This window comes from Gavialis gangeticus, unplaced genomic scaffold (genome assembly GCF_001723915.1).
Source record: "Gavialis gangeticus isolate Ggan-Ray unplaced genomic scaffold, GavGan_comp1, whole genome shotgun sequence".
Taxonomy (NCBI): Eukaryota; Metazoa; Chordata; order Crocodylia; family Gavialidae; genus Gavialis; species Gavialis gangeticus.
Window position 1 is genome coordinate 24152627 of NW_017728998.1, and position 7401 is coordinate 24160027.

Genomic DNA, 7401 nt, shown 5'->3' on the forward strand with positions numbered 1-7401 from the left:
CACACACACACACACACACACACACACACACACACACACATGCACACGCACAATTGGCTGTTAGCTGATCTTAGAAAGCCTCCTTGTTTGTCTCGTACCTAATGTTTGTTTGTTTTTTCTCTCCCCCTTTCCAAACAGTAACTGGACTCAGATCAGGCGTTGTGATCTGTAATCTAGCAGCCATTTTTCTGAACATAAGCAGCTTGCATTTAAAACTCTCCTGCTCATCTGTCTTCATTTGAAGACTGGGTTAAAAAATAAAATTAATGATTGCTATCAGAGAGAAGATGAGCAGCATCACCAGTGAAAAGTAGCACTGCCACATTTTGCCAAGGCTAACATTTTTCACTGGCTGGAAATGGCTGGATATACTTGTAAACATTATTAAAAATAATAACTTAATGTTTCCTTCCTGTGACTAGCTAGCATTAGCAAGGTATTTTCAATTAGCATTTCCTCCAAGCAATGTAGGTCTTTTACTTCATTTTATTTAAAAAGGGATTTGTTTTCTAATTTTTTTACTTCTGCTGTTGTCAATAACAGAATTCAGTGGAATGGCTGCAGCTTTTTCCGCCCATCACTTACAGTTTGTAAGTCACTGAATGGGAATGTATGTGTTTGATTTTATTTGCTTTAGCATAGCTGTCCAATGAAATGCAAAGGCATAAGTATGCATTCCAATCTACTGTATAATATTATGCAAGGCTTTAAAATACAAGTAAATAGCATTGCACACTTATATCAAGTCATTTTATTTTTAGGGTAAATAAACAAATAATAAAAAGACAAAACAATATAGATGCCTTTGCAGTTTTTTTTAAATGTGCATTATGAACAAAAAAGTAAAATCCTCCAACCAGCATTTAAAGCTCCTATATAGCGCAGATTATTACATTCTGCAGTTGTAACAAGTCTCTCCTTAATGGACTAATCTTACTTCATTAAAGTAAACTATATATATGTTTTTGAATGCTAAATAAGGCACACATTATTGCAAATGCAAAGTTGTATCATGGATTTGGCAGACTCAAGGTAATAATTTCCTTCAACTTCAACACAAAGTTGTTGAATATTTCAATTGATTGCGTTGGGCAATTCACTAGTCATTTAACCATATTAACATACAACTTGCATATTCAACATCTATGCTATCTAATTCTATACAGTATAAAGGATTGAATGCTATATGAAGAGCTCCAAAATGCCCACTTTTAAGTTTTCACTAATACATATATATTACATAATTGATAACTGATTTTGTGTTTGTATTTATACAATAAACCTTTTGAAGAGAAAAACTGACTCTTTAACTGGAAGTAAAGAAGCATGCTTTATTTTAGTTTTTATTCATAGTTCAAGAAAAAACTGCCGTCCCCTTTATTCACACATGCAGCACCTACAAACTAACTTTGCTTTTAATTACAGCATGGAACCCCACTGTTAGTATATATTTCATATACTCCTTAACACTAAAACACAGTGAGCTATACAGTAAGTTTGCAACAGTTTTCAATATAAGCCCCAATTCAGCAAGACACTCAAGTATATGCGACTGTCTGATTTACTTCTGATGGTTTCTAAACAAAACACCCCCAAACTATTATGAAGTAGAAAGTCATACAACTTTCTCTCTATGTATTAAAACAAATCCTTAGTACCTTATTCTTTCATGTATAAAGACTGGACCCAGTCCAAGCTTTTATATAACTATATGAAATCAATGGAAATTTAAGTATGACTAAACAAGTTCCATTTAACAGCTGTCTTTTCGCATGAGCAAAAAGTCCCAAGTAACCATAATTAGATAAATAATATTAGCCACCAAACAACAGACTGGACACATGCTAAAATCAACTCTTAGTTCACCATCATAAAGCCACAGTTCTTCCGGGGGAATGATTTTGTTGGCCTAATAAAGCACCATGCTTAACTACATAGAACAACTTCAACTTTGATCCTGCAATTGGCTGCATGTGGAATAACTGTACCCATGCAGTTACTTTGAAGTTACCCATGAAGAGAGTTGATCTATCTACCCTACCCTGCAGTAGGCAACTGATATATATTACGTGTGTTACATATACTGGACTGTATCAAGCACAGTAGGGCTCTGTTCCCAAACTGAGGCTTCTGGGTGCTGTCTTACACAAAGTAATAAGAAAATATTCAGTTCTCCACCTGGTAACTCCATTGGTATAATCCATTCCAAAATGTAATATTTGAATTTTACATAAAAATCTAAAACCAATATCAGGGCAAAGTTGAGGTTGTTCAGGGGCTGGGTCAGTGAGACCATTCCTATGATGTTGTAATGGTTACATATTATTAATTGCACTAGTTCAGGTCTGGGTTGTATACCAGACTCTCCTGAATTCTTAGCTTCCACCCCTTTTGGAAATAGTGCTGATGGAAAAGAGATTTCTGTAACCATAACAGCAAACAAACAAATTTTGTTTGGAAATAAGTATAAAATGTATGTGTGTGTATCCTATGCAAACACATACTTGTTTCAACACTTGCCATAGAAAGGAAACCATTATATGGCAAGGATCCAATCCTTCACATTATTTCTCTGGCAAATGCTAAAATGTCTGTCAACATCATGTAAACAGGCTGCCAGGGAATTTTGAAGAAAGAAAATGAAAGCTGCCATTTATTCTGTGCATGACACCATTCAAACATTTTTCAAAACATTAAATGTTGCATTGCCATTTAAAATTTTGAATCATTCATCAACATGACATAAGATGGAATGCATGTCCTTATAAATTTAAACAGATCAATCCCACAATGACCTACTAAAAAGCAATCAAGAACCTCAAAGCAGGTAAAGGTGTTATGGGCTATGGCAGATAGTGAACTGCTAAGTGGGTGCTAAACACCACATCTGGTTTTGGTCCTCCAAATGGGACAGTCAGCACTGTGGAAGAGAGATACCTAAGCCAGGACAATTAGTGCTTCTGTGAGTGCCTAACATGATGGCTACTTAAACAAGTAGCCTCTTCGCTGCCCGGACTTGTTAGATCTTGTTAGATTGGCTTAGACCATTTCAGAGGTTGATGTTCCCTTGTGAATAACAGTCATATACCAGTAATGATTCAAACCAGGCCTCAGAGTCCTTACTTAGTTGAGCAATAAACAAGCTTTGTCACATAGTACCCTTCATTTCTAAGCAAAGACGCCTTGCTTGGGGCACAGGAGAGTTATTTCAGCCATAGCTTCCCATTTTTTGCCTTCTGTTGGGTGTGGCTTATGGCCAGCTAGAAGTTGCAGACGTGGTGTCAAATCGCACACTCACTCCAGTTCTGAAGCTTCAGTAAAAACTCAAGCAAGAAATAATATCATTTAAACATTCCTTTGAATACATGCTGCTGATCCTAATGATTTGTTGGGTGCCTCAGTGTTTGTTGTGTGACAAGTTGGACTTTGGACAAGGTCAGCTCTTGAATCTTGATTATGTTTTTTTCCCCTTGAGCCAGAAGACATTGATTTGTACATCTAGTTTACCTTGTTTTCTTAGCCATTTGTGACACAGTACAACAGTTCCCATCGAAAAAAGTGTCATGTAAATAAATTACAACTTAGGACGTATACATTAAATAATTTTATAAATGAACTTTAAAAATGAAGGAATAAAAAATGCCAGTCCCAGCTTCTATGGCTGTAGTGATTATTCTGATCATGTTGTCATGTGTAATGAAGCACAGTCCCATCATTAATCAAAAGAACCAATCAGATAACTAATTTAGGCAATATTCTTTACCACAGGACATGTCGGTCAGTAAAAATGCATTAAAATAGCAAAAGATCAATAGTAGACACTAGGGACTGTGTTTACAAACCAGTCTTAAACTTTAGGGTATTATATTCTCAGTCATACTGGGCATCTGTTTATTTAAGGTGAAGGAAAACTTCAGGCAAATGCCAGGATTTTATTTTACCTGATAAAATACATCAGAAGTTTTCTGCTACAAATGTATGAATTGTTTCATTATTTAATGATCTATAAACAAGTGTGCTCAGGCCCCTTCTAAAGGCAGGTAAAATATAAAAAAAAATACAATAGAACTGAACCAAACAACAAATGGTTGGCAATCCAAAGATTTACTGATGTGTGCCTTCAAAATCTTAAGTATGAGCCCACATCGAATACTATACCTGGCAAACACTTATTTATGTGCTGCTGGAGGCGGCCTTGTGTTTTACATAGTCAATACCTTTATTTAAATGCAGATTAAAAGGACCCTGTTGCTAATGCCAAACCACATTTTTTTTACTTGTTATTCTTTACAATGAGAATTTTCTAAAATTTATTTTAATCTTAAAAATGTGCAGCCTACATGTGAAATTGCTCTATTAATTTTAATCCTGTTGAAAAGTTAAACAAAAGAAAAGAAGACAAACATGGTGTGAGGAGCTGTTGTAGTCCAGTCACTATCGCCATTCATGCAGCACTGCTCCTACAGAACAGTTTCACAGGTTGAGTTTGTGGTGTCTGAGAGACCCAATTCAAGTTGCCTTTGTCAAAAAGAAGGAACAATGATCAGATCCATCACACTATTATAAAGTAGAAAACAAATCCTGGAATTAAGAGCAGAAGCAGCATTCTCAGCACCTCACCTCACAATCATAGTGAGGTATCTTTTTAAACTTTAACATGAAATATGTGGAAGGAGGGACAGAAAGCAAAATGAAGTTAAGCACACCATGAGCAGGCGGTATGTATATAAACTGTATATCTGGAACTTCGCACATGATTTCAGAAATTTTCAGAGGCTCCTATCACCTTTGAAAAATTAAACTCAAGAACATCTAAGTAAGAGACAGCCCTGCAATGAAGCTAGGCATTTGTCACCTTTAGCTATATTGCCATGAGCAGCTACAATATGCAAAGGCAAACTGGTAGCCCAGCCCAAGGTCTCACCTTTACGTGCCACTATGGCAACTGAAGTCAGGTGCTGTTTTTTAGCAGGTCCTAGATTTGACCACCTACAACCAGTGGCAGAGAGCTCTTGGTGCAGGGCTCTTAGCTTATACCACATATCTTCTTTCATTGGTGGGAGGAAGGCGAAGAGCCTCATGACCTCATTAAGTCAAAGTCATTATGTCAAATTATTTGAAATAATTTCCCTTAAAAAAAAATATTGAAGCACTAAATTATAATTCACAGACTACCAGTTCTACACAACAAAGTGTATGGACACACACAAGGAACAGTCTCATTACCAGTATTAGGATCAGGAAGCTAATCAAATGGACCTCAAGTACAATTGTTCCTTTTCCTCCGCAAATGGGAAATGTCTTAAGGCCTTGTTTTTTAACATTGATTTCAGCAGGACTTTAGAGGCCCCTGAACACAAGAAAGTCCAGATTACTATAATTTGAAGGTAAAGGCTATAAGAGAGGGTCTGTGGATGTGTTCTCTCATTCTGATGATAATCAGGGATCCGGGTTTTCCATTTGACACTAAAAAAGTGGTAAAACATGGATTTTCTCATTTCAAGGAGAAAAACCCAGATGTTTTATTTTAACATTAAAATTTTAATTGTAATGTTAAAATTAGAACATCTGGCAGATTTCTGCAAGGGGCTGGGGGTAGTGGGAGGAGGACGGTCAGGCAGGGGGCTCCATGCACAGCTCCCTGCAAGTAAGTCTAGGTGGGGTGCAGAAATTGAGGCCCCCATAGTGAGGGAGAGAGTTGAGCAGGGCTAGGGCTAGAGCTAGGGCTAGGGCTGCTGACCAGCTGGGCTGGTGTGTGGGGTTTGGAGCCTGGGGCTGGCATGCATGGCTGCAGACACCAGGTGGGGAGCAGGATGTAGTGCAGGTGACTTGTCTGGGGAACTGGCTCCCCACCACTGTGCACACTCCCAGGACTCCACTGGGGACATGTGCCCCCTAGATTTGTGCATGGGGCAGGGGTGGATGCAGGCTGCCCGCTGTGGGCTCAGGGCTCCCTACCCTGCTGTCCTGCCCCTGGGGCCTCTGCAGCACTGCAGGTGGGATCTGGCATGGCAGGGCAGAGCAGGGCAGAGAGGCTCAGTGCCACGGCCATGGCAAGGCACCCTCTGCCCACCCAGCACTGCCCGCCCACCAACCCTGCGCTGCCACCCTTGCTGCTTCCGGGCAGCATGGGGTGCCTTGCCATGGCAGCCCAGGGCTCCTAGCAGCAGCACTGAGCCTTTTCGCCCTGCTATGCCCTGCCCTGCCCTGCCATGCCAGGTCCTGCCAGCTGGGCCATGGAGGCCCCTAGGGGCAGGGCACCAGGGCAGGGAGCCCCAAGCCCACTCCAGGCAGAATACACCCCTACACCATGGGCTCCAGCCATGCCACCCATGGAGGAGGGGGAGACAGGCTTCACTGCAGCAGCTGCCACCTCCCATGGGCAGCAGCTGGGGCACAGATGCTGCAGTGGGGGTTAGGGAGCTGTTGACCCAGGTCCCTGGACCCATAGCCCTGGCAGCTGGGGGTCCCCTCCAGCAGGTCTGGTGGGGGCAGGGGGTTGTGGGTGGGAAGTGAGGGGCACCAGCAGGGCCAGGAGGCTGTGGGTTGGGGGTGAGGTGCACCAGCAGCAACCAGGGGGCTGTGGGTGGGGAATGATGGGCACCAGTGAGGCTGTGGGGCTGTGGGTTGACAGTGAGGGCCAATGGCATGGGCAAAGCACTATCATGTCAGGGCTGATTAGCACAACAAAGCAGTGGGGGGATAGCCGCAGGTGGACCTGCATCCTGGTGAGCAAAGGGGGCAGGGGGAGCTCTGATTTTACAGGATAAAAAACACAAAATCAAATGCCAATATGTATAGGTATTTAGAATTTATTTTATTATAGTAATTGAGACACTAGTAGGCTTCCCAATTGCTTTAAAATTGTAAATATATCCATAAAGCATTGTGTTCAACTGATACCTTTATAGTGGTGTTTCATTTTAAATTGTGGAAAAACATAGATTTGGGGGTTTTTAATCATAATTTGTGATTTTTCTTTCTAAATCAGAGAATTTGCAATTTTTAAACAGAGAAAACTAGGATCCCTGGTGATAACGTTAAATGTGCTTAAGGTTAAGCAGGTGTCTAAGTACTTTGTTTGATGAAGGCATGGTAAAGGGGCAGACAGAAGTCTAATATAGCAGCCTGAAACATATCTAGTAATATTTGTTTCCAGAGGGATAAGAGGGCAACTAAGAGGTACTTTAGCTGCTAAGGAGCTCTGTGTTTGGCAAGTATTCTCCTGTTGTTCTGAGGGTTTTTCCCTAGATTATATTCGTCTTTGTTTTCCTCCAAAAAAACCAAGAACTTATTTTATTGTATGTAATTCAATTACTTTTTTCCACCCAATAAAATAATCTCATGCAAATAAAAATCAGGATTTCTTTCCTTTTTTGGCTTGGGTACAGCATCTTTTGT

General features: G+C 40.4%; 1 long non-coding RNA gene across 2 annotated transcripts in view; it reads right to left on the reverse strand.

Moving 5' to 3' along the window:
* Nucleotides 1-805: 805 nt before the first annotated feature.
* Nucleotides 806-7401, reverse strand: part of LOC109289556 — a 29405-nt gene continuing 22809 nt past the window's right edge. For both annotated transcript variants that reach the window (XR_002095407.1, XR_002095406.1), the window contains one exon: nucleotides 806-4518. This is a non-coding gene — a long non-coding RNA (uncharacterized LOC109289556). The remainder of the gene's footprint in view (nucleotides 4519-7401) is intronic.